We start from the raw sequence: 26,098 nt of genomic DNA, 5'->3' as shown, positions 1-26,098 counted from the left end.
CTGGTGCTACCTTGAAAGCGGTGATTTTCTACTTGGTAGGCATAGAAATGCTTTAAAACAAAGAACGTGACGCCGTTTCCAGGACAAGGCGCCGCCAGCTACTTATCCTATGCTACAGCGTTTACGCCGTGTGCGCTTAATTACAATTTCTGTCCTCCAAAGCTTCGCTCATCGCAAATCCAAGGAGTCTATGCCCCGTTGCACGTTTCGCAGAGGCACGCGTTGCGCAAACGTTCTCGCTCACACAAAATGCACTTCGTGCCGTCACGAAGAAATGTCAGCGCAACCAGACGGCCAGACAGCGCACTTCTACACCTCTTGGCACGAGGAACGTGCATACGACACGCCGAGAAGTCCCGGCTGTCGTGGCGCGACACGCGACGAAGCCTGCCGATCGCGACTGGGCGACGAGACACGCCGTGACGTGCTGTTGCAAAACGCCTGCAAGACGACAACACGCCACGCATAAAAGGCGACATCGCAGTATTATGGCAGCACAAACAGCGTCGAACTGTCGAGACTTGCCACATTGACTCTGGTGGCGCCTAAACTATTATTGCTGGTACGGCTGCGCGCGTGCAGACAGGATAATGCAGTCTTGAAAAAAGCCGCCTTCCACCCGGTTTCGTGCTTTGCTATCGTCATGCTTTACCAAAAAAGCACCGTTTCTTGCTTACAGTCACCAAAGAGAGATCGGAAGGAGTCGAAAGAAATAGGCAGCACTTAAATTCTGCTTTCCCTTTCGGGTCACTCAACTTTTCCCTCGCTTACTTTGTTATTTTCCTTTTAGTCGTCTCTCATAGTCCCTCTCCTAAGTCTTTCATAACAGGTACATTCATTCGCCTATTTTATTCAAGTCTACTCTGGTGATTTTTTTCTTTCTTTCTTTTGACCTACGTCATTTGTTTAGCTTTACACCAATGCGATCAGACTTGGACGCAGCAGCACGCACACACGTGCACGAATATATTTCTTTGTACTGTGAACTCCGTATTTGTGGTAGCTGCGGCGAGAGGCTGACTGTCATCCATATACCCATATCTTGGCAGAATGTATGGGAAAAGCAGAAGGGAAAAGCATTTCTCCCTATAGTATGTCGACATTACATCCCGTTTCACCCTGCATTGTTCCTTAGCTCAGGAGCACTGTTTGACAACAAATCAGTTTTAGGATTTTTAGTCAACGTAAACAACTCGACAGGTCTCAAGAAACAGATTGGAGAAGGTTGCAAACCAGAACGTTCCGAAACCCAGTACACTTAAACAGAATAAATTCAACACAACACCCAGACGCGAGCTGCAAGCTCTGCAAACACGAACACGCAGACATGGCACACATCTTATGGAAGTGCACACAGACCAGATCAGTATACGTAAAGGACAAGATAGAACCGGACCTTCTCGAGGAGCGATGGCTAAGCGCTCTGACTAGCTCGGAACTGCACGACCAATTATGGGCTATCCAGCGGGCCCGGGCAGCGGTGGAAAGGCTATGCCTCACCGCACATAATGCCCGGGTGGCCTGAGCCCGCGCTGGCAACCTCACAGGTCCTTTTCTTATTAAAGTTTTTTCTGTCCGTCCGTCAACGTAAATATTGGAAATTGTTCACCCTGGTGATTCGAAGCAAAGCCTCCCATCGGAGGCTACTGCGACATCAGTGTTAGCACTTGTGTCTCGAGACCCTTGCGTCCAAGAGACATGTTGAATCAGTAGTGTTCCTCGCAAAGCATTACCATTGCAGCATATCTTTTTCTTCACTTTGTGACATATCTTTTATGTTCAGCACACCTCACTCAGCCACTGTAATACCTTTAATACATATATGTGTTACCCACTTCTTACATCTACTATTCGTATGGTACCATTCGTATTATCCGGTGGTGTTCACCACCGGATAATTAAAGAACTCCAGGCGGAGTAACGACTGCACTCCTCCCGTGATTGGACTGGCGCCGCGGGACGGCCACCGGGGGGAAATTAAACGCTGGACATTTTCTCGGATTTGATCCGGGAAGCACAGCTCCAGGACCTAATTTAGCCCCGACCGCCAATGCGCGTAACAGGAGTCCCGCGGTCGCTATGCAGTTCTTCAGCGGCGCGATAAAATCAAAATCCGACTAACACCGAATGGAAGACGATGCAGAACTCCAAGAGGAGCGTGACCGCCGAAAGAACGCGCTCGTGCATTCAGCCAGACTGTTGCATTGCGTGTAGGAGAGCGAGAAGGGAGCAGTAAGAAAAACGCCAGTCATGCATCCCGCGATGCTTCTGCTCTCTGCTGCAGCGGCGACAGGAAGCCGGAGAGGTGTTTGTGTATACATGCTTATGTTCGTACGCGTGCGCTTGGTGAAGAAGGGCGGGGGTTGCCGTAGAGGAGATTCGACCGGACGTTCCAAACGCCCAGAGAGAATGAAGGGCCTGTACACCCCGCGCACAAGCCGCGGCGCGGCTCGCGGCGCGCGTGGCGCCGGACGGTTCAACGCCCCTGCAAGCGTGCGAACGAATGCGGCGGTGAAACGTCGTCAACCGAAAGATTCAGTCCCACCCTCGCGTCCCAAAGCGCACATACACAGTGACAGAGAGAGAGAGAGAGACCTCGCGCCACTGCCGCTTCAGGTGCCACCCTATACCGTCGCTGTCCAAGTTGGGCGCGTGCTACAAACGCAGGAACGCTCGCAGAAGGCAAACCGCATGGCGTCCGGCCGCGACGTGTTGAAGCAGTGGCCGTGTATGGTCGAAGAGAACAAGCGCTTCGTCGCTGCCGTGAGCAGCAGCTCGGCAAGACGGAGGGGAAGAAAGGAAGGAAGAACCGCAGGAGACAAAGGACACCTGCGCGCCGATGCGAGACAGGACGCATGTACAAACAAAACGCGGCAGACGCCACGGAGGTTCACTGTCGCCGCTCGCATCTTGGCGCAGCTCGCTGCCAAGGCCAGCGGTGAAAGGCTCCTTTGCGATGCTAACGAAGTGTGAGGGGAAAACGGGCGCATTCCTGAAACGGTGAGCGACTCGAACAGACTCGCTCAGAAGGCGAAAATTCTTCGCCGTCGTTTGTGCGACCGCAGGCATGCACCGCTTACACAGCATCCAAGAATACCGGCCCGCGACGAACACGCTGCCGTCGATGAAGGTGTACGTTATCGATTCGACGTTTCCGACTGCACATTACTGACCGAGGAGCTGCATTCAGCCAATGAGTAGTTTTGCATGCAGTTCCTCGGACAGTCATGCGCCCTCCGGAACGGCAAAGAGAGGAGACCCGGAAATGACCAAAGAACGAAACACGGTGGTCTCGTTTTTAGTATGGAAGACATTCAGAGTATATGATTTTCCCAACGCTTACATGGCGAATTAATAAATTAATTTCTGTGGTTCATTCATTCTTCTGAATGATAACCTACAGACGACGACACATAACAGCTTCCAGCAGCCGCAGTTTCTCTGCTACTAACCGCAAGACCACCCCGCGCTCTAGCCCGGCGTGTCATTCGATCGGCTTCCTTTCGATGCTACATTGGTTTCCAGTGAAACTCCCCCACCCACGTCCTTCTTCCTTCCCTGAAATGCCCGTGCTCCGCAGAACACCGAAGCGCATACCTTGTCCTCCACACGCGGAGATGCGCGCTTACCGCTGGAACGGGCGCTGCTTAATGTGCGCACTTTAAAACGACACCGGCACGCCACCTTCTCCCTCCCTACGAAAGTTTACTCTTTCCGAAGCGTATATATGGTAACACGCCCGACGATTGTTCCCAACCTGCAGAACCCTCTCTTTCCTCACCTGCTCGCGTTTGAATCAGTTTATCGCAGAGCAGCTCGGGAAATTAGGCAGTAATTAGGCAAATGTTTCCTCCCCGCGGATGGACGGTCGAGCGGCCGCAGTCGGCTAACGAAGGCAAGTAACTTCCTCCTCCAGTCGCAACGAAAGTCGCACGTGGGCACGCCTCGCCGAACTCAGTTCTCGCAGCGGATCGGCTTCAGTGCGCTCGTGCACGAGTCGTCGGCCATTCGAGAAAGGACCACGCGTACGCACTAGCGCGACCTCTGCACTTATTCCCGGAAATAATAAAAAGAAAGGGGGGGGGGGTGGTGAACCGTGCAGCCCTGCGGGACGCCACAGTGTGCGTCAGCCATTTGCGGACTGAAAGATGCAAGTACGTAGCAATAAGCGACTGTCATTGGTTGACGCGCCGGCTATCGTGGTTGGACATCGCGGCAGGGGCCAACGTGCAAAGTACATATTCAATTCCTGTCCCCTTATTACCATAACGCCGGGCAATAGATTCCATAGCGCTGCACGGATCTCGTGGGAGGGAGTAAAGTTTCGGCAGTCCGCTACGCACATGCAAACAACTCGCCGCCCGCAACTTTCCAGCGATGGTCGAGCGCAGAGGCAAAGCTGCAGCTTCGGCTCCTCTATCTGCCCCGTGCTCCCCAATCCTGCAATGGCCGCCAGCTCAGGTAGCCTTTGTTCAGCGGGCTAAACGAAACAGTTTCATCTTGAAAGCGCTGTCCCCTCGCCTTCACCCTCACTGTCGGCGTAAACTGACTTGAATTGCAACTCCCGTGCGCAATTCACGACTGCCGAAACGCGGATTGATTCGTGCAATTATCTGTTACCAGTGCAACCGTAGAATTGTGCAACGTTTTAGAATAGACGGTGCACTTCGTTCACATGACGCACGGCCTTACAGCGAAGCACTTCGAAAAAAAAACCACATGCCGACAGTGAGCTGTTGCCAAGGGAACCAGCTGACTGCTCTTACCAGCCACGTAGAAAAGCCGCCACTGTCTTTGGTGTTGTGCTTGATTAACTATTTTGCAATAATGAATTCAATACTTTCCCAATGAAAATCTCGCGGTATATTGTTTTAATGCGAAAGCTTCAAAGCTATACTTTAGTGCGTGAAAAGTTTCCGTGTCGACATACAGGCTGCGAAGCAACAGTGAGGAACTTAGTTAAGCGATCACCCCTAATTAGTTAATTAGGGAGATACAGAGTATACGAGCGACTTGTCCCCAACCAAGCAGCCGCTTTCATCCGTTAAAAAAAAAGGGGGGGGGGAAGAACTTCACTGTCATTTTCTTTTAAAGCGTAATGCAGGTTAGCTGAGCTACACTGCATCACAGTTTATACCTTTCTTATGCCTGACCCTCTGACATGGTTCGATGGGAAAGGAAAGAAAAATTGAAAAATAAAAGCAGCGAAGACCGCGTGTCATATTTCTGTAGCGTTAATGAAGGTCGAGGCGATCAAGATTTTTGGAGCCCCGACTAAGGCTTCTTTCGTAGCCCTGGTGTACAATTCCGATGCAAAATATCAATGGATTGTGAGTAAAGCACACGAAAAGAAGGCACATACAGAAGTGCACTGGCATTTAACGTGTTGATATAAATACATGATCGCAAAGCCAGTGCGGCTCACTGCTTATAAGCACGTTCCTTTTTTTTTTTTTCTCGACGATAAAGCATGGTGCAACAGCAAAACCGGATGGTAAGCCTTCACTGATAATGCCTTTCGGTTTGATAATTTCACGCGTACATTCATCTCCGTGCGAGCTGATTATGTTGCACTTTGAAAGATGTGGTGTAACACTCGAGTATGAGAGAGCTTCTGAGAAAGGCAAGGTTAACCAGAATGAAAAAGCCTGGTTTGATATCCTACAGTGGAAAATGGAATATGGGGAAGGTAGAAATATAAGAAGAAAGTAGAAAGACACAAGATCACAGTCGGTCGGTCGGTCGCGATCGCCGCACATAGGCCACGTGCACCACAAATGAACATCAATTCAGGCTAAAGCCGTTCGCGCATGTATGACCAACTCACTCAGGCATGCACTCGTATTAATTTGCCGACATTTCTTGTAAAGTGAACAATTTTTCTTTTTCGGCTATTGTACGCAGGTGAGATTAGCTCGCACCGCCACTTTTACTTCTATCTTTTCCAAGGTTGCCGGTGCCCGCGTTCACCAATTCAGCACCCACTACCGGCGGCAAACTGCACAGCGTCCTGCTGGAAGAGGTGGAGTTTCGGTAGGACATAAGTCTGGTCTATAATAAAAATTTATCTGATGATGGTGGCACCGCACTCGATCGCTACTGTTTGTGTAAGATGTTGTAGAGGTTTAGTGTCAATCGTGCACTACGCATTTCATAGCTGACACACTGAGCCACATACGCAACGATGCACGAGGGAGGAATGGGCGTACAGGCAGGGCAAACATTCCGGTTTTCATGTCGGACACAATTCTCAATTTGTTATATATTTAGAGGTGATAATGACGATGATATTCCCTTAACAATATACACAAATTTCTCAACTGTAAGTGGCGTGCTAGAAACCCCATCCCGTAAATAAAGGAAAGAAAATGAGTAACTGACGCTCAGTGCGCCAAGACTGCCCTTCGTCCACGAGGTATGTTACACAGCTGTGCAGGGGCTCTGGATTATTGTCAAACTGCACACGGTGCATTTCTTTGCGGTGTTCATACGAAAATCTCTACGCTCCAGCCACATCGGAGGGGGAAATCCGCGGTCCGAGATCCAGTTTCCGCGCAGAAAGCCGGTCTTCTGCCATTATGAAGCGCCGGCAGTTTCACTGTTGCGACACGACGCAGACAGCGATTCCCGAACACTGCTGCTCCTCGTGGTTTCGTTTCTTTGGGAAAGGCTGTACTTTCGTCGTCGGAGAACGTCGTGGCCAATGAGCCGCTCGAACACGCAAGTGTTTCCAGAGCACTGCGCGGTTGTTTCGCGAGTCAGAGCTATAGGCGCATTGGTTTTTCCGCTTCTTCGACTCTTTCCGCAAACACGAGTCGCCGAAAGAGAGAGATGGAGAAAGCGAGAGAGGAAAGTAAGACGATCGAGTGACACGAACACATAGACACGCGTGAGTGCGCATGGCACGCGCGGGTCACTGCCCCCCTTCGGCAGTAACCGCCGCCAATATACGCTCGGCGAGACACAGTTGAGTTGAGCGAGCCATTGCTTTCACGATGCTCCGTCATCTTGCCGCATTCCAGACACCCGCATGCGGCAGAAGCTTTCCTCGTAAATATATTTTATGCCTTAATTGCACAACGATTCTCTTCCAAAAAAGCAAAGCTAGATCCTTCGAATCGCGCAAGAAAAGTTGGCTCGCAAGATTGAAGCGCGAAAAAAAGGGTGACGCACCGCCCTTTCCTGAACCCTCCAAGCGCGCTAACATTTAGGCCAGCGCATATTTTCACATTTATTGGAAGTGATCATGTCACTACCGTAATCATGTCAAAAAATTCAGGAGATTGCCCCTTCGGCGATCCGTCGAACTTCACCGCAGCGCACCAACGTAACTCAAAGAGCAGCATTAAAAAAAATGGTGGCGATTTATCATTTAATGCGAGATAAGTGCGTTAGTATTACGTCGCGCCTCTTTGAGGTCCCAGGTCCATTCCAATGTATCACCCCCTTGCAAAGTCTTCGAGGAGTTAAGTGAAACTGACGGTGTTGACGGTGCATAGCGCTATATCTCTCTCAATATATATATATATATATATATATATACACGGTGAAGTTTGACAGATGGCCGAAGGAGCAACGTCTAGAATTGCTCGGCCGCGGCCTTTGACGAGTGGTCATTTTTCCTAAGACGGTAGAATGTTGCTGAAATTTGCAGGGTTTGAAACAAAGTAACCACTTAACTTCTGCGTCAATGACCACATCACATAAACTATAACGCGACCCCCCAGCACTACGTTTCATCTTTGTAAATTTTACAGCGATTCGTCTCCAGCTACAGTGTCGAAAAAAAAAGATACATTTACGTCATTCAAAGTCAGGCATGTGAATACTATTGTAATCTTTTATTTAGTTAGTTTACATTAATGAAATTTGCCGTGATCAGAGTGCAGTTCACATAGTGGTCTTCTTGAAGCATTTCAAAGAGACATTTGTAGTTAAAAGAGGGGTCGAGTGAGACAAAGAACACTATATGCATAGAAGTGATTATACATTAACCGACGAAGGAACAGTATCGTTCCGCGAGTCTACATTAATTTTGCGGAGAGCTGTCAGCCTAAAGCAATATGCGACGAAGCGATTTGCAGGAGAAAAGCACTGGCAGCACGTGAAGGCAATTAGCTCTCCCGGCGAGCAAAACTCCATGGCCGAAGGCAGTCTCGTCTCTTCGCGCTCCTTGGGCCGTAACCGAGGTGCCCGAGCTCGAGACAGCTGCATGCGTTTTCGCCGGCGGAACGTTGCTTCATTACAGCGGGCTTCACCCGCAAAGAGCATTCACATATCTTTCTTCCACTGCGCGTCCCGTAAATTCAGCCTCCCGCTAGAGCTCGGTAGACGGAGAAGCGGCGAGTATGTATACCAAGGTACACGGATGGGTTTGACTCAGCGTAGGTTTTGTTTGGTTCTTTGCACACCTGTCGCTTTTCTTTCTTTCTTTTCCCATCTCTCAGCGAGATGCCTTCCACGAGTGCAGCCAATTTGCTACGCTACGCAACCGCAACTGATTTTCTTTCCTAAGGAGTTCACTTACAATAACAAGAAATGGGCCTCAGCAATCTCATTTATTTCTAAACAAATAAGCCTAGCATTACGAAGCTCTAGAAAATGACAGAATTTCGCTTGTTCTTCTCCAACACTGCGATTCGCGTTCACCTGGCTTCGAAGCTTTTTATGGGGCACAGGACGGCAATATACTGGTTTTACTATCCCCGATTCTGTAGATTATCGTCTTTGTAAACTGTGCGGCCGCGCAATCCTTATTCTCATCGTTAAATCACAGTAGAGGACTTATACTAGGCCCTCCTTCACCTTCTCCCACTTTAGCAGCTCTCGAGAAGGCAGTGTTCAAATTGGCGGACATGTTTTTAACCTTTGCACCTTTCATCCATTTATTGGTTATTTTTATCGTCTCCAAGAAAAAGTAAAAGAAATGACAAGCACGAAAATTTCCGCTCCATGCATGTTAAGCAAAATTTATATCTGCAAAAAAAACTTGCGCACTATATAAACTTTTTCAGCTTCTTTCACACGCCCCTGGACATTCATACGCACGAGGCAGTGCATGGCTGTCGTCAAGCTATAGTGAAGAACGTTCTTAATTACCGCAGGAGTCAGCGCAGAATCAAAATTCACAGCGGGCTCCGAAGGCCACCGTGCTAGAAGGTGCCAAATTAATTTTGAATATCTGAGGTTCCTTAACGTGCATGTAAATCTAAATACACGAGTGCCTTTGCGTTTGTCCCCCATCGCAATGCGGCCGCTACGGCCGGTAATCGAAACCGCAACCTCGTGCTGGGCAGCGCGACGCCATAACTAGTGAGACACCGTCAGGGCATTAACCAAGAAAAAGAAATGTTTATATTGATGGAAAGGCGAGAGATCATCGTGACGAAGAATGAAAAAAAATCCATTAAATGGTGGTTATCTCTTGCAACCACCATGCTTCAAAGATTTAACTGTCACGTGGAACGTCGTACGTCTGTAGACGGCCGCAAAACTAAGATTTAAAAGAAATCTTGCGGCTTGACCGCAGAGCAGCGCATACGTCACAGTTAGACGGACTCAGCTAGCAGACACTAGCGATCAATTTCTGGCAAAATACACATGGCTCCGCGCGCCTCATTTTCAACTTTCCAAGAGGGGAAGAAACTATATAAAGAAATAAACAAAAGGACAGGAAGGAACGTAAATAACAAGGATTACCTGGTCGAGCTATTTTCCATATCCGCATCCACGAAACAAGTTAGAGCTCATTAATAATGCTACTTGCAGAGTACACGAGCCACTTCCTGCATGTTATCATTTTTTTTTTTAAGCTCGAAAAGACACGTGGGTTCCTGCGAGCAAGATAGAAATAATTTCATCGAGGTTCCCTATCTTCTGCCTCCATCCGTACGCCTACAGGTGGCGCCACAAATCCCCACGTTTTGACTTTCGAAGTCAGAGAAGCCCAAAGGAAGATTAGTTTTGAAGAAAGACTAAGGAACATAGATGGAAAGAAATGGTCGGCTAAAGTGAATAAATATCTATACCTCAAAAGAGTGGATATACGGAATGGAGGAAGAGGTCAAGAAAGTTTGCAACTAAGTGCAGGGTAATTGAAAATGTAAACAGACAAGCTCTATTATTCACAAAAAAGAGAAAGTGAGAGAAACAGAGACGGTAAATTGGATGCAAAGGCTGGGGGAAAAACATTGGCTGCTGCTTAGCTCAGCTAACCCTGGATATGCAAAGCGAGAGCTTGGATTAGCCCGGTTAAGTATTGATTTTACTTGGTTAACCTTGGCTTTAGCTGTAATTATTATACTTAGGTATACAATCATCGTTAAGCCAGCTATGACGGCTGTGCCTAGGTCGGTGGCCAGACATGACTGTGATTAGGCTTGGGTAGACACGCATTGTTCGACGGTACGCCTTCTGTGCCACAGGGAAAGCGCAAGTGCTAGACATATAAAGAGACGTCGCGAACATGCGCAGCGTCGAAGCACAAACGGACAGGGCGCGAACGCGGTCGCTACATTGATCTCGACGGTGCGCTGCCTGTTGCCTTCCAGACCCTCTCCAGTGAAGCAGTTCGCCGGGCGATATCCGCGGCATGGCCCGACGGCTACGGCTCAGAGCCTCGCGCTCCCGCGCAACGCTCAGAGAAAACGGCCCGGCCTCGCTCTCATCCATGGTCAAGCTCGCACCGCTCGCACTGACTAGGCGAGCGCGGCGCTCATCTTGCAGGCGAGTCACGTGGTCAGGCGGCCCAGCTGCGGAGAGCGCATGCGCCAAGCCGGCAGCGGCGGTACCGGAGCTCGGCGGGGCGAGTCACGTGATGCATTGCCAAGGCTACAGCGCAGCTGCGGTCAAATGAAGGTCAACTTCGCAGCGACGGCGAAACTCAGCTCGACGAGGTTAGTAAAGTTTCGCTTTAAGAAAAGACTATAGAGATTTGGAAATAGGGCAAGAAAGAAAACAGGAGGGAAAGTCTGTATGATAACGCAAGTCCCCTTTGCGCTATCATACAAACGTTCCCTCCTGTTTTCTTTCTTGCTACTGTTTTCCCTTGCTATTTGTGGACCTGGCTGCATGCCCGAGGCTAAAAACATACCGGAGCAAATATGCGCCACAGGATGAGGCATGTGTGTGCTGAAAAAAAAAAAAAAAAAAAAAGAAAAGCCCGGGAACGATTCGGCACATCGTAATCGAATGCAAAGATATTCACCCAGCAAGAGATTGTACACCTTCTAGATGCGTTAGGATTCAAATAAGGCGGAAAGACTAACTGTTCAACCGTCGAGACAATTAAAGGACGACTAGAGTACTGGTGGAAAAATGCAGGGACGAGATTTATTGTACGAAGCGGATTCCAATAAACATCATTATCACCATCTAACCACGTTCGAACTTCGGTACACTCAGCGTAACGCTTCTTTTTATTTTTTGCATGATGCGGCAGCCTTACAGACTTTTGACTTGAGCATTGAGCTTTCATTGATACGATGACTGCCTTATATAATGTCGCACACCGCATGATTAATGCTTTCTGGTCCAAATTTTATCAGTGAAATGAGACATTTATACTTTGCGCAACTGCACGACAAAGGAGCAATAATAAAGGGGGGAAGTTATCAGTGCTGTTTTAGCATTATAGCAAATACGCTTCACATAAAGCTCAAATAAATCGAGGCACGGGAGGCAGCGTACGGTTTCTCAAACTTCCCATTGCCCAATAATGGCCACAAATTATTTGAAGGCCGTTTCTGTGACACCCAAGACAGCATTCTGCAAAGATAGCGCGGTGACAGAAACCCGAGCTGAGTGTGATTGCAAAATATCAGGGAGGACGACGACTACCAGCGCGGCACCAAATGGCAAGCTATGTAATTGCAGTCGCTGACGCTCAGATTCCTGAACTTAGTTTCGGTGTTTGTTCTCCATGTCAGATATGTGTTCCGAAGCATCGTGATTCCATGCCGTGACGAATTATTGCCCCTAAAGGGGTTAAAAGAGCGACGGAAAGAAATCGCGTTGTAGAAGAGGCTGGACGCATTCCAGCGGCGGCCCGCTTCTGCCTCTCCGACTCATTCCCGACGCAACCAGTTGCTGTAGTCCATCCAGTCGGGACGCGCCCACCTAAGCGTCGCGACTGCGAGCCGCCTTTACCCGATCAATCACAGCGTGCCACTCGGTCGTCTCTACGCATGTACGACCTTCTGGCGTGCATCTTAATAAGAGCGACAGTCGAAGTCGGTGGCGGCAATATAGGAGCAGCGGTAGCGGCGGCGCTCTGCCAACTGATGAGGTCGGCACGATCGAAAGTGTGGTACAGCATACCTCTTTCGAACGCGCCCGATTGCCATGTCTTCCCGAGACAAGGCACGTCCCAATCGAGGCACCACGCGGGTTTTTCCTTTCATTTGAGTCTCGGGGCACGGCGTAAGCAAAAGAAAAAGGGAAACTCGAGGAAACAGGAACAGAGCGTCTCCCGCATACGGCCTCTCGCTTTTTCTAAACGCTCGACGCACGAAGGTGCCCCTGGCCTTTCTCAACTTCGCGACGCGATGTGCCACTTGCTCGCGTGCGTGGCTCGACGTGTCTTTCGTCTCTGAGCGACTCCTCCGAGTTTCGCTGCAGGAAAGCGCCAGAGCTCGCTTCGCGTGCTTTACGCAAGGCACACAATGGATGGCACGCCAGATAGCAGCGCAGGAGCCTCGTACTAACCAGTCCTGAAGAGAGAAGCTAGCAGGTCAAGGGAATGCCTTCTTTGCGTGATCTAGACACGTGGTGGAGTACAGGGCAATGTGACCTTTGTCAGTCCCTTGAACTTGGCCGATGTGCGCGGACGATAACAGAGGCCAAGTGAAGCTCGACTACTGAACACTGCAGTTATGCTTACTTACAACAAAAAACTAACCTATTATGCCCACAAGCGCAGTGACCTGCAAATAAGAAGTGCAAGAGTTTATTTTCCCGGCAGCGCACTATTCGCGGCAGTGGCCGTCAACAAGACAGAATTGTGCGATAATCGCGAGTAATCTCTTAAATTAATTTAGCTTAACATGTTAGCGCCAACGGTGCACATGCCATAATTGCAGACTGTAGCATGAGCCTGCACGGTAAAGGCGTGTCATCTAATTAAAAATCTTATGAATATAGCCCCAGTCCTAGCATACGGCCTCCCATAGATGATTCGCGGATAGATTGAAGTTTAACTTATATTTTTTCCCCATATGGCCTGGGCCTCCAATAGATGATTCGCAGATAGATGGGCGTTTCATGTATCGTTTTCCCCTTAAGTCTTTACGGGCAAGCTCTACGGTTAAACCTATAAGTGTAACACCAAATTATTCCGTGGCAGACGCTGCGTACACCGTCTACTTCAAAGTTTAGCCTTTGGATTCATATTGTTGACATGCCGTGAGCAGTGACCGGCTTCATTACCGCGCGCAATTACAACGCGTCCGCTGAAGTCATCGATTAGAAATCTAATTAGCAAAATGTAATCAAAAAACGAGGTTATTTGTAAATATCGGACAATTTCTGACATCCACGCGTGCGTGAATAACGCGTCGCACAAGCAATAACTTCTTAAATCTCCGCTGCACTGCTTTAGGAAGCAATGAAACGCGCGCTTCACTGACGCTCACTGTCACACAGTCGCATCAGTCCCTGCCAGCCGCGGTATAGTTCCGCGGCCATGGCGTTGCGCTGCTAAGCGAGCTCATGGGCACACGATCCAGCGGCCGCATTTAGACGGGGGCGAAATGCAACAGCGCTCGTGTGCTTAGATTTATGTGCACGCTCAGGTGGGCAAAATTAATCCGACGTCCGTCGCTACGGCGTGCCCCATAATCGGATTGCGGTTTCAGCGCGTACAAGCCCATAGCTTAATTACTTCATCAGTCCCTGTATTAAGCTAGGCATGGCCCTGCAAAACTAAAAGAGAGCCTTCTTCGTCTTGTGTACTACAAACGACCAATACAGTCATATATATGATAGTTAATGGTTTAGAATATTCTTACTGCTAAAACAGTGGTCTTGCCGACAACATGACCAACGACGAAAGAACTAGAGAAATGTTGGTCTTTCGCGGGTACACTGTGCAAAAACTCTGCAAAGCGGGAATTCACAGGAAAGTGCGGAACGTGCTCCACCTGTTAGATTCGCTGAAAATTGTCGCACGTAACTCTCCTTGCCACTTACTCGGGAAGTTGGTGGCGTACCGGTGTTTTTTTCTTTTTTTCGCCCAAGCCGAGACGAGTCCGTCACGTGGCTACAGAAAATACCCACGACGTTGCGTTGAACCAAACTGAAGCTGTCATCACAAATTACCGTTCGAAGGGAGCCAATTAAGCCCGTCATTTACTGCCTACGGAGAAGACGTGCGGCCAGTATTTGAGACAGCAAAGGATCTTTGTTATTACAGTGTACGTGAAGACTGTAGACGCATCACCGCTCATGTGCGACTTTCGACCAGGCTCGACTCTCGTACGCTTACACTGACAGTTATTAAAATCTTGCAAAGCTCTTGTCAGGCATGAACAGACCGGCATTAGGCATGCAGAAAAGTTTAAAGCAGTGGCCTGGAGCAGATTGATGACTGATGAGGCTTTATGGCACAAGGGCATCCCACACCATAGAGCACCAAAACTGCGTATTCATCTAATCTCAAGATTAGTGAAATGGCTTAAAGGGACAGTGAAGAGAAATATTAAGTCGAGCGAGATCGATAGACTGTTCGTCTAGAAGTCTGTCATCGTTTTACGTGTGTCAATAATCACTTTGTTGCGCAGAAGTTTTCAGCTGAAGATCCCGCTGCAGCTGCTAAATATGGACCGCTCGCGCCAAAGCGGACAACTTAACGTGATCTCCACGTGACCGCCCTCTATGCCACTCTCTGCGAATCAACCAGTGCTGACGTCACATTAGATAATTTCCAACAGGTTACGCCACTCCAACTTCTTGTTTTTTTTTTCAGTCAACATAGTTTTATTTTATGAAACCAATACAACAAAACATGATTGGAACCATAGCTAGCTCGGCTAGTGAAAGGTCCAAATACAAGATATTCACTAAAGAAATGGCAGACATTCCAACTACGTGTACAAAAAGACGTGAGATACTACAATAGCGATATTGCAAATATGTAAAGCGCATACATATTCTGAAAAAAGATAGGTTTATAAATATACAGAACCAAACACAAAGGTATTTAGTCCCACAGTTCTGGACAGACAAGAAAAATCGTTTTCAATGAGGCCGAAAAATTATGTTTGAGTTTGATGCCATCGGGAATCTAATTCCATATCTGAGCACCATTGTACTCTAATAGCCTTTGACCGTAAGTGTTATGACAAGGCGGTAGGTTAAATCTATTATTAGCGGCGGCTCTTGTTTGTCTCAGCGGCGATCTAAACAGTGTAAGAGGAAATGTAGCATTAGTTCTTATTACTGTGTTTATTATTTGAGCTATCTTTAGTTTGTATGCAACTGATACCAGTAATATTCGCAGTTCTTGAAAGAGTGGTCGACTAGGGTCGGCTGTCTTTGCGAAGGTTATGGTACGAACAACACGTTTCTGCAAGCGTAAAATTGATTCTAAATACGTTTTATGGGTACCGCCCCATGTCTCTAGGCAGTAACATAAGTGACTATGGACAAACGCCAAGTACAATATGCGTAAAATCTGTGCACGAAAACATTCCCTCGCCGTTAATAAAATATGACAGCCGTAAGCTAATTTAAAGCAAACATTTTTAATTTGTTGCTTCCAGTGCATGTCCGATTCAAAGACTACACCCAAGTACTTGGTGTGGGAGACTTTAAGCAAATACGTACCGTTTGAGGTTAAAAATAAATTATCACAGCTAATATTCTTTTTCCTTGAGTGAAATAAAGTATACTTTGTTTTCTCGGTGTTAAGTGTGAGCCGATTGTTTACGAACCGCTGCGAAATTTTACTAAGTTCCTCGTTAATTTTGCCCTCCAGATCCTCTAATGTATCTCCTGCAAAAAATATCGCAGTGTCATCAGCGTATATAACAGCTTCAGAATAGTTCAGAAACAATGGAAAGTCATTGATACATATAAAATAAAGGAGGGACCCGAGTACAAAGCCCTGTGGCACGCCAAGTGTGATTTTTTGAGGAGCGGAGATATAATCTCTGGTAACAATGCATTGCTCTCGACCAGAAAAGTAACTCTTAATTAAATAATAAATTTTCCCCCTTAAACCATAAGTCTCTACTTTCTGTAGTAATATCGAATGGTCAACCGTGTAAAAGGCTTTTGATATGCCTAAGTAAACAACTACGGCCAGTTGGTTGCTATGTAATGCGGTGTTTATCAGCTGTGTAAGGACCAGAACTGCCGAGGAAGTGTATCTTCGGGGTCAGAAACCGTGCTGATTTGGACAGAGGACATTGTACTTGGTTAAAAAGCTCTGTATTCGCTTGCAGAGCACCTTTTCGAATACTGTATTAATTACACTTAATACCGAAATTGGCCTATAGTTTGACAGAATGGACCGCTCACCACCTTTAAAGACAGGCGTGACCTTAGCGGCTTTGAGCTCATGAGGATACACCCCACTTCTCAGGGAATTATTAAAAAGATGCAACAAATAGGTACCTAGAATATCAATATTGTTTTTTATAAGTCTCACAGGTATCGCGTCTAGGCCTGCTGCTTTGCCTATTGAGAGACTGCTGACTGCCGCTGTCACTTCCTCTATTGATAAGTCAGGCAATGCGAAAGTATTGTCGACACGCTCAGGCATTCTTAACGAGGCTACATCAATATTAATCCGTGAAGCCAGCAAAGGTCCTATGGAGGCAAAATGGACATTAAATAATTCAGCCGTGTCTTCGTTAGCTGATTCAGGCAAAACATCCACTCTTGATCGAAGGCCAATTGCATCATTAACTATGTCCCACATTTTTTTCGTATTACGCCGAGTCTCCTCTACAAGTGACGAAAAATATTTTTTCCTCTTCCTCATTAGAGACACAGCTGGTTGCGGTAGCGTTTAAACTGGCTTGGATAATAGTCGTTCGTTCTTAGTTGCTTCCATTTATGGTACTATTTGTCCTTTTCCTTCAGTATGTTTAAGGTCTCAGTTGTCATCCAGGGACATGTGGCTGGCTGCATTTTTTAGTGGCCACTGGGAGCTCCGGATAATATCGGTTTTCAGAAGAGCTAGGAATTATGCGTACTCAACATTAACATCCTTGTCATAGGCAGAAGTAAAAGTGGTTTGGTTAAGCATTTTGCGTAGTAAAACGTAATTGATTTTAGTACGCATTTTGCTGAGTGATGTATGTCTGTGCTTACGTAGCTCTGTTTCAAATAAGACAAAAATCGGCAGGAGGTCAGCAATCATATCAGCACAAGTACCAGCTTTCACATCTGTGTCAATGTTGCATAGGGCATGATCTATTAAAGTGCATGAGGTACTTGTTATGTTTTCGCTTACAAAAGCTCTGTTCTTGCTACGAATGACAAATTCATTAATACAAAGCCCTAATCTTTCAATCTAGCTCGTCTTAGTATTTTCCTTTGGTGTCCCTTTAAAATGGGTTTATATGCAACGGCCAACAAATAAAAGGTGTAGAGGCCGTAGGGAGAACTACAAATACGAGACTAAAAACGCAAAACGGTGGATTAGTACATAACAGATATTCTTTTTTTTTTTTACTTACTGCACGAATATGTTATGCGTCAACGTGCAGTAGTGAACAAAATTAGAAGTGCAAGATCTTTAATAGTGTGCGTTGAGCAAACTGAGAGCTGGTCCCTCGACCTTAATACCAGAAAGTATGTTTTACAAAAGGAAATCATAAAGACCTGTCACTCCCGTCCATTCAGCATTCAGACTTAAGGAAGAATCATTCGTCCACTATATACGACAAGGTATTTCAATGCTTCAGACCTAAAAGCAGACTATCTAGATAACTTTTTGACCAGATGTAAACCCTGAATACTGTACGACCACGAAACAACGTCAACACATTTGTGACTATTTGTATGGCGTATTGTATGCGTGAATAAAAATCAATAGAATTAAACAGCAATTGCCTTATAACAGAATGAATTAATGGAATGGAATGAACGTTTTATCGCAGCATGGAATGTCATTGTGGCCAGAAGCTACCAGGACACATTTGTAAAGCAAAATTGAGTAAAAACTTGGCTCTCAGTTGCTTGCTAACACTCCATCAAAATAGTTCACCTTGACACACATAATAAAGGAAAGCGCTAAAACAAAAAGGCCTTAAACAAAACTTCTTAGTGAACGATTTCGCTCAGCGGACACAGAAAATACAGGGAGTAAAAACAATACACAATGTTTTCAACATCATTTTATTTTTTGTGTTCCCTTGTGTTTTCAACGTCCACTGAACCAAATACTTAAATCGCTAGGTAATTAAACAGTGGGAAAACCCACGATACAGAAGAAGGCGGCAAATGCCCTGAAGATACTCTTCTCTTTTCTAGCACCGTACTTGTATTCAAGCGATGTTAAATGGTACACGCTATTATTACATATACCAAGAAGCTGCTGTTCAAATTGTATAGTCTGCCTTGGGCCGTGTCGCTTCTTTTTATAGCTTTTTTTATTTTTCTTCTTGTGTGTGTCTCAGTAACGCAATAATTATTCTAGAGATTTCAGTGACAAGATTTTTAAGACCTAACAAAATTTTGATCATCAAATAACACGCATGCCACTCAAATGGCATTGCAATACGAAGACAAGTTCAAAAAATAAATTGTAATCATCTTCTCAATAACTAAATAGAGTTGTTCATACGCGGACTGACCTCATAATCCTGCGGAACTGCTAGCTGTTTGGTGCCATTCTACTGATCAAAACAAGTAATAACACCGTTACTGCGGGAAGCGAACAACAACTACAAAAAGTGATTAGAGATAGGGGATCGCGGACTACAGGAAGCCGCAGACAAAGGCACATAATGGATGCGCCATTAGAATAAAGGACGAATAAAAAAACTAAAAATAAAAATAAAATAAAAAAGGTAGCTAGAATCGTCAAGGCCGGTAACAAAAGCTTAAGTTGTTTACGGGGTCGGCCGGTGAGGCAGCGACGGCGGCGCGCACACAGCGCCAAGCAGCCGATTAACACCGCGCACGTGTACGAGACGCTTCGTCCACGCAGACGTCATTACAAGGCGCCGCCACCGCGATCGAAGTGACCGATTAAAAAACCGGAGGGAATCCCGACAAAAACGCGCACGAAAGCGCCCGCTCATGCGGTAAAACCGAACCGCGGGGAAAAATAATAAAGAGGTCGTGCTCCTCGAGACTCCGCGACGTCACCGCAGCCATCGGAGGAGGAGCACCCCACGACTGGTGGCCGACGCTGTCCCAATTAGACGCGTGCATCGCCGGTTACACCGTGGGTATATACGCAACCGTCATAAACTGCGCCCATAAGGTGAAAAAAAAAAAAAAGGAGTGCAATTTGTCGCGAGCGCTTGTACGAGAGATATAGCTAAATTTACACACGTTTCTTTTTTCTGCGTTGAGAGGGATGCGTTCACAAAGCTTTTTCTCATGTAAGCCATTGACCGGCCGCCTTAGCTAATACGTCTGTCATCGCGATCTAATCGAGTGGCATCTTAAGAAGAGCGTTTTCTTGAAAGCGGGCCCGGACTACTTCCGGTAGTACGTCGTCTTCACTCGACCTCTTCGAGAAAGCGTTTTGTCTTGTACTCTACTGTAGGGGTTAAATTTGTTCGCGAGCAAGGTGCCCTCTACGATGACCCGTTGATTCGGCCCGCAAGATATTACTTCTTGCCTACAAGTTCTACAAGTCCAAAAAAAGAGAGGAAATCGAGAAGGTAGCAAACGACGGACAGCTCACCGAGGCGATCGTTTTAGAACATCTTGAATTGTTTACCGGCCATCTGCGGAGAAGACAACGCGGTCGCGAATGGATGCGTGACGGACATTCCGCGTCCAGAGCGTTTCCCTTCAGCCCCCGGGGAAGCATTTCGCAACGATGTATTTAAATGTGCCGTTCGTCTTACGCCTTCTCCATTGGCTCGGACAACGCGCCGCGTTGCCGATATCACCCATATCGGCCACTCGGTGCGACAGGCGATTAAGAAATAAAATGCAATCAAAGGTGGAAAAAGAATCTTTTCATTTACGGTCGCTGGCGCACACAACGCTGCACGGTTTTAGCGTGCTGGAGCAACGCCGCCAGATTAGGCCTCTCCGTGTTTCATACATATTCCGCCAGAGGGCGTGGAAAACACGCCGGTCGCGCAAGGTCCGCAGCACGTATAGGTATGCACGTACTTGCACGGACGGCCACGTCGTACGCACACTCGCACAAACCGGCCTCGTCCGTTCGTACCGACGGACTCGAAATCGTTTTCCTCGTCCGACGATCGCGAGCAAACGTGCAGCGGTGCTCAGTTTTCGCCGCGACCAACGCTAAGTGGTTTCCTGTCGTTGGCCCACACTCGCCGACGCCGTGCTCTGCATACCGCAACAGCCGGTGTGCGGCCTGTCCGCCCGGACACGCATGCTGCCCGTGCCCGCGGCGATCTTTTACTTTTTTGTAAACATAAACGATTTACTCCATGAACTGAACGCGCTCATACGTGTTTTCCTCGTGGAAATCAATTTTTGGCGGGCCGGTTGTACGGCAAAATAGTCACGCACCGGTCGATCACATCGAGAAAGCTGCGAGACATGAGCACGCGTGAAAAGGCGTAATGACAACGGTAATGCATTTTTGCGGTCACTCCGTGGGCAGAACATCAGGCTGCGAAGACAAACAAGAGCGCGTGAACGCACAATGAATGCTAAAAGCAACTCTTTACATTGCAGGAAATGGCTGTGAATAAACGACCGAGACTGAGTTAAAGCGTGAAGTCAATATACATGGTACTGTTAAAGAAAAAAAGAAAGTGCGTACACACTGTGCGATCTTTTCCTTTTCTTTTTTTAAATATCATACAGAGTTTTATTACGAAAGGTTATGAGCACAGTGAAGGTGCCGTTTTTGCAGATGAGTTCCTAGTCGAGGTGGACATTCTTTGCCGCTATAACGCGAGCTTCAGAAGGCTAATTAACAAAGATTCATTAACGAGCTTTTTTATTAGTGCCTTAGGGGCAGTTTAAGTAGCGAATGTGAAAGCAGTGGCATTCTAATGCGCCCTAGCTCTCTCGCTCTCTCTCTTTTCTTATCTTGAAAGTTGCACCTAATTCAAGATATTCATCATCAAATTCCAAGGGCAAATCCAAGCAATATCGAAACAGAGCGCGCCGGGAGCGCAGAAAAGGCGGTCCCGCCTTTTACTTGTGTGCTTCAGTGCATGAAACGAGGTTTTGTTGACAAATTAACTGGAACGCCAATGCATTTCTCCGCAAAGTTCGGGAATTTATATCTCGAAACTGGTGTCATCTTGAAAATTCGTTCCAAGTGGATGCGCTTCGCGAACTCCACGGCTAGAATTTGTAAATTGCAATATGGGCCACAATGTAATTAGTTAATAACTTAATTAGTGAATTATCATTAATTAGTCGATTTTGCATCTCAATTTTTTGTGCAAGTATTGCCCGCCGCTTCGAGTAGACCAGCTCATGGACTAGAATTGTGATATCTGCCACAGGCAACTCTTGAAAGTGTTCGCTGAAACACCCTGTATACATAATACAGCAGTGTGTTACGAAGCCTCCTAAGTTTAATGCTTCTTTAAATGTTCTCCTCGGCGGATAAAAAAGGCTTAACAAAGACCAGGAGCGAATAGCGCGCCCGCACAAAGGCCAGCAGCAGTCGGCGAGACCAGTCCCGACGATGCCGAATACGGAGCGCGCGAGCAACAAACACACGAACAAGCCGAGTCGAAAGAAGGTCGTTCTGGCAATCCTATACCGACCCAGATTCCGTTCGATATTAGCGTCAATCAGGGCGTGCTGCAGCTATTACTCGATACCAGTAGCATATATACGGTACGGCAAAAAATAAATATATATAGAGAGATAAAGAGGTGGTTGCGGGTCTTGTCTGGGCAAGCGGAGACGGCGGGGAAGCAAGACCCACGGTGTTACCTGCCACAGGCAATTTTTTAAAAAAGCTGTAGATAAAAAAAAGGATAAGAAAAAGAAAGAAAAGAAAATAAGATCACCCGGTATATGAGAACGTTAGCGATAGCGAACGCGTTACGCATGTTTAGGTGTTCTTTCCTTCTTTCTTTCTTTACGCACGCTGAGTGTAATTATGCGCGGCACATGTGCCTCTTGAAGACATGCAAATTGGGCACAAAGCCCGACAAAACCGGGGAATCGAAACCTACGAGAGATATTGCGCATGCGCATACCTGTAGCTTCGGCTGCTTTACCTGTGCGTCTTGATAAAGCGGTCGTGCTTATGCCCTGCACGAACGTGTTGAAACGAACGAATGGTGTTGATCAAAACGTGAAATATTTACGTGGTTGTCGCCTTTCGGCGCTGTTCGTCGGCAGCGTATTTGTCCAATTTCTTCTGTTCCCATTCCCGGAGGTTATTCCACGAGCTACAACAACCACGTGCATGGAACGGTTCCCCTATACTGAGCACTCTGGAAGATTATAAGAAGCTGTGGAAACGGAAATGCCTCCAACACGTTGCTGTCGCCGTCGCGGAATCTTCACAAGCGAACGGCACGGCGTTCCAGACGATTCCCGAGATGGGTTACCGACGCCACGTGCGCAACAGAAAAAAAAAAAGTAATCGAATGTGCCTCCGCTGTTTGTATGGTTCTTGCAACTTCGTACACTGTGTGTAGCCCACGTGCCTCGTTTAAACATCGCAAACACGCGTCTGCGCTGCAGAACTCGGTTGTCCGTGCACAAGTGCAGGCGGACGACGAACACAGAACTCGTCGTTGCACGTGCCGCCCGCTATTTCCCTGTAGAATGATTTCCCCGCCGTCAGCTCGACGGGAGGCAGCTCCTCGCCCAGCGCGAGCAAACACGTGCGGCACGTCGCTGCCGCTACGGGCACGTGCCATATACAAAAGAGAATCGTCCATATACTCATCGCACCCGCTTCTGATGCAAATGCACTTAACTTCGTGCCCCGTCTCGATGTGCTGGCCTGCGCAGAAACTGCGGATTCGGCGACGGGCTGGCTGACGACGACGTCAAGACGAGCAAACATTGGCGGCAAGCGTGCACAAAAATGAGGCTGAGCGTTGCCGCGGCTGTTCATTCCGCCAGTTCCCAACCCGTGTGAAAATCGTGCATCATATTTTGTTGCATTGCAGCAAATTTTCTAAAGAGCGTAACGAAATCTCAACAACTTCTGTAAGGGACAGCCCCCCGAAAAAGATTCCTGTCGCCTACATGCACAGCGAATTCTAGTGTCTATAATCGGGTATTTCATTCGCTCTTGAATGACATATAACGAACGGATAGGAAGTTCGTTTGCCCATGAACACTTGTCAAATCGTCTGGTTAGTGTCTTTAATCTAGCGTTCGTTTTTCCCCCTTGACTGATACGAGTAGAGAAGTTCCTACCCTACGGATGACTCAATTCGTGACCATATTCTGCATTACAGAAGCGTACAGCCTCGATTTTCAAACATCACACGAAGGAGGCAACACGACACGCGGCTGTCGTGTTCATGTTCTTCGTGCATAGGGTGAAAATTTTGGCTGTACGCAACGATAATTATGAACGAACTAATCAGCCGAAACCTATGTTGCCCTATTCTGCAGGCATGCAAGATTCATAGGGAAAGCCTTAAGCGTTGACAGACCAGACCGCGGACGTCCGTCAGCAAAAACGCTTAATTCTGTCACTGTGCCAACCGAACCGTCACTCTTGAGGGTACGGGAAGCTTCCCTGCTCATGCGAACACACCTTAATTTATGTGCCTGTCTCTGGACACGCTTCTATTAAATATTCGCTGCCAAAGCACCGTTTGAAAGATGTGAAGGGTCATGCGACCAATAATGCGAGGTCGATGTAATGGAGACTTCGATTTACAAGTATAGCACCAATGCTCCGCCAGCCCGTTTTTCCGTGTTCTGTTTCTTGCAGGTTGAAGGCGCAAGTATGAACGCTCATGAATTATGAAGTCTCATTTATTTTATCTAGCGGTGACAACTCATCACGCGCGACAAAAGATACGGGAGAAAAGGAAACACAAATGAAGACAAAGCTGGCGAGTCTTACTCGGCATCGCATTACGTGCACAGGCGCGCCCACGCAAAATCCGCGCGCGCAGACGGCGGACAGATCGGGGCCGCCGCGCGCTTCTGCATAGAATGGCATTCGACCTGCTGACCTTCGGCTCAATTTCCACGCACAGTTTCGGGCACAGAGAGCGTGCCTGCAGCCTCGCCTCGCGCCGCGCCTGTTTGACAACGAGGAAACGGATCGTTGGCTACGTGGAGCGTGAACGTCGGTTGCCTATCACGCGTCGGACCACCGTTACATACGCCCACTGATCGTCTTCCTTATCACGGGCCGCTTTTCCTGTTGTCCGGCCGAACCACGTTCGAAGCAGCGCGGTTTACTCCACCGAATCAAAACATCCAGCCACCAACTCTGATTGCGCTTTTGGCAGGAGAGTGCTTCGAAAAGATCGTCTGGTCGTACTCTTATAAGCCCTTTCCCCTGGGCTGCGCGTGTCTGTGCCGAGAAATCCACCAGCAGCATAGCCGAGCAGCAGCATAGCCGAGCAGCAACAGCGCCCGGCGCCGCAGTAGTCGCAAAGGTGGCCTGAACAGCGGCACAGCGCGCCTGACTATCAGGATACTGCGCTCGAAATACAATCCCACACCGAGCGCCTGCAGGTTTCGCCTAGTGGGTTCGACCGTTCCACGACACGATAGAGCTTAATCGGTGTCACAGCAGTCAGCGCCACGAAATTTCCCTATATGAATCGAAACGTGAACACCAGAACGTGGCATGCACTTTGGACACTCACGAAACCGCCGTTGCCAATGCGGCTAGTAGCCTGAGACGTCATGCAAGAGAAGACGACGTTCGACTGCGTGCTTTGCTACATCACGCACGTTCCGCGGAGAAGTGTCTAATGGCTCGGCGGAGTCGACCTGCTCGTCAAACAACAACCCGCCAGTGCAGTGAGTGTCGGAACAAGCAGGCACTCTCGGTCGTAAAAGAACCATAGAGCAACCAGAGCACGGCCAATCGTGCGCAGGCGCGAGTAAGAGCGGGCGTGAGAGAAAAAAGCTGGGGGCTTTTGCTCCTTGAATACATGACTCTGCTTAGGCACTACGGAGGAAGTTTCTTATCGCGTGTTGTATGCGTTTGTCCCTAGGCGAGTGCCGGCCTTGCGGAGTAAGGTCGAGCATCCGAGCATGCTCGGATGCTGGCTGCCGGCACGGTAAAATAGGTGAAGCAGCGGACGCTGCTTGGCGACCGCTGTGTCGCACCTGCGGCGCTCGTGCTCAGTCAGTCGTGCCGGATCATAGCTTTCTCAAGCCTTACAGCGACGTATCCTGAAAATACCACCACAGATGTTTCCGTGGGAGCAGCAGGGACCGCAGTAGAGGCCGGACCGCATATATTGAAAATCTAGTCAGAGCGCCTTAGCAACCGCGGTTGAACGCAAGTGGCTGAAAGGCCGCCAGTGACGCTCGACGCCCCTGCAACCGCTATGAGAATACGTCGCGCTACCCTAACGCTTCTTACGCTAATCTAACCTAACGTAAGGTTAACCTAACCTAGCGTTAACCTAACCAAACGTGGCCGAGGTGAAAAGCCAATAATCCTCATGGCGTAACCGCTGTGAGAATACACTCGCCACCCTAACGCCTTTTACACTAACCTAACTTAACATATAAGGTCATCTAAACCTAACCTAAACGTAAGCTAAGCTAACCTAACGTGGGCTACATTCAAAGCGAATAATCCTCATGGCGTGACATTAGGCAGTGGCGTTCAACCGTGGTTGGTAAGGCGCTGTGCGTTTATTTCAAGCAAAGGGAACCACTCAAAAATGCTCCTGAAATGCCGCGGACAGCAGCATACGAAAAGCCTGCCAAGAACGAAGATACTGCACCAGCAAAGCAGGCCGGGCTTCTACTACGGCCCCTACTGCTTTCCCGGAAAAATCAGTGATGTTTT

General features: G+C 47.9%; 2 protein-coding genes across 3 annotated transcripts in view; one reads left to right on the top strand and one right to left on the bottom strand.

Annotated features, from left to right (window-relative positions):
• Positions 1–26,098, bottom strand: part of LOC126535822 (tudor domain-containing protein 3-like) — a 171,506-nt gene that overhangs the window by 30,732 nt on the left and 114,676 nt on the right. The window lies entirely within an intron of this gene.
• Positions 10,739–26,098, top strand: part of LOC126535821 (uncharacterized) — a 51,891-nt gene continuing 36,531 nt past the window's right edge. The window contains exon 1 of the mRNA XM_055073463.2: positions 10,739–10,895. The gene's annotated coding sequence lies outside the window, so the exon portion shown is untranslated. The remainder of the gene's footprint in view (positions 10,896–26,098) is intronic.

This window comes from Dermacentor andersoni, chromosome 4 (assembly GCF_023375885.2).
Source record: "Dermacentor andersoni chromosome 4, qqDerAnde1_hic_scaffold, whole genome shotgun sequence".
In the NCBI taxonomy this organism is placed as follows: Eukaryota; Metazoa; Arthropoda; class Arachnida; order Ixodida; family Ixodidae; genus Dermacentor; species Dermacentor andersoni.
Note: the sequence above shows the minus strand (reverse complement) of the source record. Positions and strands in the feature narration are given on the sequence as shown.